Below are 8,025 nucleotides of genomic sequence, written 5' to 3'. Positions count from 1 at the left end.
TTAGCCAGGCATGGTGGCACACGCCTGTAGTCCCAGCTATTCGGGAGGCTGAGGCAGGAGACTTACTGGAACCTGGGAGGCGGAGGTGGCAGTGAGCTGAGACTGTGCCACTGCGCTCCAGCCTGGGCGACAGAGAGAGACTCCATCTAAAAAAAAAAAAAATCTCAAATCTATTTAAATTTGATTTAAAACTTCAATATTAATTATAGTTTGTACTTTTCATGTAATAGAAGAGAGAAACAGGGCCATGGAAACAAGCAGTTGTTTTGTAAACATACAGGAAAATACGAATTTTTAATTGTTCACATTGCCCTTATATATACTATTTTGGTGAAAGCATATTCAAATATGTACCTTTTGAACAGAATCAAGTCTTTTTTATTTTTATTTTTATTTTTTCCTTTTTTTTTTTTAAGATGGGGTTTCACCATGTTGGTCAGGCTGGTCTCGAACTCCTGACTTCAGGTGATCTTCCCGCCTCGGCCTCCCAAAGTGCTGGGATTACAGGTGTGAGCCACCGTGCCCGAGCTTTTTTATTTTTTTTACTTTTTCTTTTTTTGAGATCGGGTCTCATTTTGTTGTCCAGGCTGGAGTGTGATGGCACAATCTTGGCTAATTGCAGCCTCAACCTCCTGGGCTCAGGTGATTCTCCCACCTCAGCCTCCCGAGTAGCTGGAATTACAGGAATGTACCACCATGCCCTGCTAATTTTTGTATCTTTTGTAGAAACAGGCTTTTACCAGGCTGCCCAGACTGGTCTGGAACTCCTGAGCTCAATGGATCCGCCCATTTTGACCTCATCCACAGCACGTGGCCCAAGTCTTCTTTTGTTAATCTTTCTTTCTTTTCTTTTCTTTCTTTCTTTCTTTTTTTTTTTTTTTTTTGAGACGGAGTTTCGCTCTTGTTGCCCAGGCTGGAGTGCAGTGGCATGATCTTGGTGCACAGCAACCTCTGCCTCCTGGGTACAAGTGATTCTCCTGCCTCAGTCTCCCGAGTAGCTGGGATTACCAGTATGCACCACCACGCCTGGCTAATTTTGTATTTTTAGTAGAGACGGGGTTTCTCCATGTTAGTCAGGCTGGTCACGAACTTCGAACCTCAGGTGATCCACCTGCCTTGGCCTCCCAAAGTGTTGGGATTACAGGCGTGAGCCACTGTGCCCAGGTCTTGTTAATGTTTTGAATTAATGCTGCCCACAGTGTTGCACAGAACTGCAGCTGCTCTGCACACTGTTATCAACTCACAGTGAGAGAAGCACAGCGATTAAGAATTTTAAAAATTTTCAAAGCAATTTGACAGAGTTGTTTTGAATTTAATAACAAAAAGTGGCTCATGTCTGAAATCCCAGCACTTTGGGAGGCCGAAGCGGGAGGATCACTTGACCCCAGGAGTTTGAGACTAGCCTGGGCAACACAGTCAGATCCCATCTCTAAAAAATAAAATAAAAAAATTGGCTGAGTGTGATGGCACATGACTGTGTCCCAGCTACTCAGGAGGCTGGGGCAGGAGGATTGCTTGAGCCCAGGAGGTTAAGGCTGCAGTGAGCCATGTTCATACCACTGCATTGCAGCCTGGGCAACACAGTGAGACCCTGTCTCAAAAAAAAATAAATAAATAAAAATTGAGGCTTGTGTTTTGTATGTCTTTACTTTTATTTATTTATTTATTATTTATTTATTTGAGACAGTGTCTCTTGCTGTCACACAGGCTGGAGTGCAGTGGCATGATCTCAGCTCACTGCAACCTCTGCCTCCCGAATTCAAGTGATTCTCCTGCCTCAGCCTCCCGAGTAGCTGGGACTACAGGTGTGTGCCACCACGCCCGGCTAATTTTTGTATTTTTGGTAGAGACGGGGTTTCACCATGTTGGCCAGCCTGGTATTGAACTCCTAATCTCAGGTGATCCACCCACCTCAGCCTCCCAAAGTACTGAAATTACAGGCATAAGCCACTGCACCTGGCCTGTCTTTACCTTTAAAATTATTCATTTCTAATTTTAAAATTACATTTTACAAAAGTCTGAGTCCACCAAAGACAAAATGAAAGAACTGCTCCATACTAGAGACAGTTTGAGAAGCATTGCTTTAGAGATCATTGAGAATTAGTACAAGTTAGGTGGGGTGCGGTGGCTCACACCTGTAATCCCAGCACTTTGGGAGGCTGAAGTGAGATGATGGCTTGAGTTCAAGAGTTTGAGACCATCCTGGGCAGCACGGCAAAATCCCATCTCTACAAAATATACAAACACGCACCTGTAGTCCCAGCCACTCAGGAGGCTGAGGTGGGGAGCCAGGGAGGTGGAGGTTGCCGTGAGCTGAGCTGAGATCATGCCACTGCACTCCAGCCTGGATAACAGAGTGAGATCCCATCTCCAAAACAAACAAACAAACAAACAAACAAACCCACACACAAAAATACAAAAATGGAGCTTAGGAAAAAAAATAAAAATAAAAAACAAAGCTAGAAGAAGAAAGAAATGGGAAGCCTAAGTGGCAGTCTGTTTAAATTTTACAAACTGGAGCAATGGAAGCGTGCTGCCTTCTGTTCAACATGATTCCAACTAGATTTGCAGAGGACATTTTTTAATGAGGAGTTAATACTAACCAAAACAATGAAAAAGATCAAGAAAGGGAATTTCAGGCTGGGCATGGTGGCTCGCGCCTGTGATCCCAGCACTTTGGGAGGCAGAGGCAGGTGGATCACCTGAGGTCAGGAGTTCAAGACCAGCCTAGCCAACACGGTGAGACCCTGTCTCTACTAAAAAAGGACAAAAATTAGCTGGGCATGGTGGTGTGCGTCTGTAATCCCAGCTACTTGGAAGGCTGAGGAGGTGCAAGAATCACTTGAACCTGGAAGGCAGAGGTTGCAGTGAGCCAAGATTGCGCCACTGCATTCCAGCCTGGGCAATAAAGCAAGGCTCTGTGACACACACACACACACACACACACACACACACACACTGTAAGGGAAAGGCTCTGTGACACACACACACACACACACACACACACACACACACACACACACTGTAAGGGAATTGTATGAGTTCCTGACTGGAACAGGTTTGATGGCATCCCGGCAACTGCATGGTCTTTATCAAGTGAAGAATTCATGGCAGGGAGGAGCTGCGTGTGCCTCACCTAGACTCTCTTCCTAGTCACCTTCGGGGCAGGCACCCAGACACCTGCCTGTACTCTCAGCAGGTGCTGTGGTGCTATAAGGACCATTTCGGAGCCAGACAAGTTGGGTTTGAATCCTGGCTCTGCCCCTTGCTTGCTGGGTAGCCTGGAGCTGGATAGCCATCACCTTCTGGCCTCAGTTTACCCATCTGTAAAACATGCTTAATAACACTTACCTAAGGTAGTTGTGAAAAGTAAATGAGATAATGAATGGTTTGGGGCAAAATTCTGCAGAAAATGTGGACATTTTCCTCTCCAAAGGCTGTTGCAGGACAGTAGCAGGTACAGAGTACATGTTAGCTCTGGATGAACTGTGATCAGAGCCTTGCTACCAGGTCCAGACCAAAGGGGTATGTCAGGTCAGGAGGGTGGGGGCTGTTCCTGGCCTGGACCTGCTGAGCCTTGTGGAGGGGAAGATTTTCCTTACATAGTATTTTGGGGGAGGGGGTGGTAGGTGTAGGGGTGGGAGTGAACTTGGGGCCCAGGCCAGGAAGCGGTATCCCTGGGATAGATCCCTATGGTGAGGTCCTGCTCTAGGCAGCTTGGCCTCTAGCCAGGGCTTGCTCACTTCCAGTCGGGGGAACCTGGGGGCACTGAGTATGGGTGGGACCTAGAAGAGGCCCGTTAGTACTCCTTGTGCCACAGGGCCCTGGAACACTGGTGGGGTAAACTGGGGGAGATCTATGTGTGCAGCAGGGGCTGGGATGCTCCCCAACCTAGGAAGAGTTTTTCCCACATCCCCACAGAAAAGGGCACCCACTACAGGACCTCTCTTCCCCCATCTGTACATTCCAAATTAGGTGTGTGTGGTAAGTGAAATTTCAACTTGTAGTATAACCTGCATAGAGGCCAGGTGCAGTGGCTCATGCCTGTAATCCCAGCACTTTGGGAGGCTGAGGTGGGAGGATCATTTGAGGTCAGGAGTTCAAGACCAGCCTGGCCCACCCCATCTCTACTAAAAACACAAAAATTACCCAGGCGTGGTGGCAGGCACCTGTAACCCCAGCTACTCGGGAGGCTGAGGCAGGAGAATCGCTTGAACTCGAGGAGGTGGAGAATGCAGTGAGTTGAGATTGCACCATTGCACTCGAGTCTGGGCAACAGAATGAGACTCAGTCTCAAAACAACAACAACAAGAAACCTGCATAGCCTAATTGCCCAGAATGTTCCTGAATGGTGACCCCGGATTTGTTTTGCTCTCTCCTGGGCAAGCTGCGTGTGGTAATTGTGGCCTCAGCAGAGGGCAGGGCCCATTTGACTACACAGGATAGAATTTGGAGGTGGGAATCTGTCTTCAGCCCCCTCCTTTATCCCTGCTTTCCTTCTGGATGTCTTTCCCAGGGACACCCCTGTCCCTGCCTTCTGCTCTTCTACTCTCCCCATTTTACAGGGGAGGAAGCTGAGACTCCGGGAGGTTGAGCAGCCTGCCTGGGGCCATGGGGTTGTTGCATGGGGGAGCTGGGATTGGAGGCCAGGTCTGTCAGAGCCTTTCTCCATTGCACCACTCTCTGATTCTTGAGGGTGAGCATGCCCTGGTGATGTGAGAGGCCCATGGCTCCCAGGGGCACATCTTACTGGAATGAAAAGTACCCCAGGTACCTGTTTCCTGGGTTTCACTTTCTCTCATCCCAGCTTCTCCAGACAGATCTGCAGGCTGGTCAGCTGTGATGTGGGCAGGAACCTGGGCTTCGGTGTCTCTTCAGTGATATCAGCTTCCACGCCCCCATGACTGTGCATCCACCCCCTGGCCTTCATGTGTGTTTCTGCTTCTCCACTGTGAGTGAGCCCCTCCTGGGAGGGAACCCTTAGCCGATCAGGGAGGTGGGGGGCTTTTCGAGGGGGAACTGCTCCCAGGCTCAGTGCAGCTGCTCTGCCAACACACAGGAAGCTCTTCCTGAAAGCTTCCCACACAAGGTCAATGCTCAGCCCATCTGGCGCAATGCAGGAAGGGGAGAAGCCAAATGTGTGTGTGTGTGTGTGTGTGTGTGCGTGTGCGTGTGCGTGTGCGTGTGCGTGTGTGTGTGTGTTTATCGGATATGAATGCATCAGAGACTGTGCTGGGGAGAGGAAGGAGCACAGGCTTTGCAGTTGGACAGATGCAGCCTTGAATTCCAGCCCTGCTATCTGACTCATTGCTTTTTTTTTTTTTTCCTGAGCAGTAGTTTTCAAATTTATAAAATGGAGGTGCTGATAGTAGCGTCTACATCACAGGACTGCTAGAGACAGTGTACACAGGTTCTGACCCACAGAGGCTGAGAGAAGCCAGCCTTCCTTGATACTGCTCTGATGGTCCTTTGAATCCCTGCTCCATCATCATGCAAATTATTAGTAATCCATAAAGCAATGCTATAATCAATAACACTTATATATACTAAGCATCCTGCTGTTTTATGAGAATGGTTTGTTTCCTCTGCAACTTAATTTTAATGTGCAACCTTTAGAGGCTCCATTTCACAGATGAGAAATTGAGGCTCAGAGACATTATACAGCCTTCCCAGATTTACTGGTGAATGGTTGAACTTGAGCCTGGGTCTGTGCCAATGTTCATCTTACTCCTAAGTCTGAGTTCTCAGGCACCACAAAGGATGCCCAAGAAGTAAGACAAGCCACTGCTTCCTAAGTTTGTCCCTTTTCTCCTGTTTGTATCTGTTTGCCCTTCTCCTTTGCATCACTTCTTCCTGCCCTTTTCTGACTTGTTTCTTTTATTAAGCACAATAATAATCAAAGTTGACCTTCAAGAATGTCAATTTCTTTTCTTTTTTTTTTTTTGAGTCGGAGTTTTCACTCTTGTTGCCCAGGCTGGAGTGCCATGGCGTGATATTGGCTCACCACAACTTCCACCTCCTCAGTTCAAGCAAGTCTCCTGCCTCAGCCTCCCGAATAGCTGGGATTATAGGCACATGCCACCACACCCAGCTAATTTTGTATTTTTAGTAGAGAGGGGGTTTCTCCATGTTGGTCAAGCTGGTCTCGAACTCCCAACCTCAGGTGATCCACCTACCTCGGCCTCCCAGAGTGCTAGGATTATAGACGTGAACCACCGTGCCTAGCCCAGGACTTCAATTTCAAATGTATCGTGGTGGAGTCCAGGAAACAAGATTGTGTAACACACCACTCTAAAACCTAAAGGCTTAAAACTACATGTATTTTATTGGCTCACAATTCCGTGGTTTGGCAGTTTGGGCTGGGTTCAGCTGGGCAGTTCTTCCACCAGTCTCTCTAAGTCTTATGTAGCTGCACTTGGCTGAATGCTTCACAGGGGCTGGGTGGTCTAGTACAGCTCACTCACATGTCTGGAGGTGGCAGCTTGTTGGCCAGGGTGCCTCAGTTCGCTTCCACACGGCCTCCTCGTGAGGCTAGCTTGGGCTTAAGAGGAAGGAAATCAGAGCAGCATGGCCTCTTGAGGCCTAGGCTTGGAATTTGTACACTGTCACTTGTTATACATTCTATTGGTCAAAGCAAGTTAACAGGATCCATCCAGATTCAAGGGGTGAATAAATTCCACCTCTTGTTGGGAAAAGAGTCAAGGAATTGGTGGCCATTTTTAGTCTACCATGCTAAGTGCAGCCCCTTCCCCCAGGGTTATCCTTAATGCAGCCCCTTTTATGCTTCCACTGCCCTCTCTGTCTCCCATGCTCTTCTTATAGTTTTAATAATAAGCTCTCACTTCACATCACCCAAAGCTTCGTTCATTCACTTGACAAATACTTATTGTGTGCCCGGACCTATTAGTGAACAAAACAAAGCCCATGCTCTAATGAGTCTAAGACTCTAGTGGAGGAGGTGGACAATCAAGAAATAAACAGGAACACAGTGCTGGGCTGTGGTGAACAATAGGTGCTTTGGAGAACAACAGAGTGGACTAAGTGGGGAGTGTGTGTGAGGATGGCAGGGCAGTGGGTGGTTCCTATTATATACAGAGGGGTCTGCGGTTTCAATGAGGTGATGTAGAAGCAGGGTATTGAACTAAGTGAGGAGCAAGAAGTTTCCGGCAGAGCAAATAGCACGTACAAAGGCCTGAGGCTGACATGGAGAGGCAATTCCTTACAATTTCATATGTAGTAAAAAATAAAACCCAGAAAAACACCAACCTTAATACATCTCATTAAAGAACAATAAAACCCAAAACATTTAAATATGGCAAAATCTTGATAAACAAAAGCATCTTATTTTACTTTTCACTTGATTTATAGCTCCCAATGCAATGTGTATCACCTCTCTGAGCCTCACCTTTCAAAATGCCTCGGTGCCTGTCTGTCCTGCCTGCTGGCTTGTGGTTAGCATCAAAACGACACCATAAAAATGAAAGTTGCAGCCTTGAGGCTTCTGGTTTCATTTCCGACCGCAAGGTTGCCAGAGTGTTTTTTTTTTTTTTTTTTTTTTAATAAAAAAAAACAAATATCACTTCCTGCTTAAAGCCCTCCAAAGGCTCCCTGTTGCCTAAAGAAACTCCAGGCACCTAAGCAAGGCCCCGCACAGCCGTTGCAGGTTTCAGTCCCTCGAACCTGGCCTTGGCCATTTCCTCCACCCCACCCATGGCACGTTCCAGTCTTAACCAACCAGCTCCTCGCTGAAACTGGCTCACATCTCGGCAGGCCGGTTCGGGGTCAGGGCGAGCCTTCCCTCCTCTGCCCGGAGGAGCCCGCCTCAGGTCTGCAGGCCTCCGGAGGGACTGCCGGGCTCGTTCCCTGCGGGAGTTCATTTAGGTAACCTGTCTACCTCCAGGGGATTTCTAAGTCCCTTTCATGCTTTTTCATCTTCCAAAATCAAATCATGGCCCAGTCCAACTTAGCCATAATGCCACGAAAAGAATCTCTGAGCCTCAGTTTCCCTATCTGCAAAAAGGGCAC

Source organism: Sapajus apella, unplaced genomic scaffold (assembly GCF_009761245.1).
Source record: "Sapajus apella isolate SASKATOON/1434 unplaced genomic scaffold, GSC_monkey_1.0 scaffold3, whole genome shotgun sequence".
In the NCBI taxonomy this organism is placed as follows: Eukaryota; Metazoa; Chordata; class Mammalia; order Primates; family Cebidae; genus Sapajus; species Sapajus apella.
Note: the sequence above shows the minus strand (reverse complement) of the source record.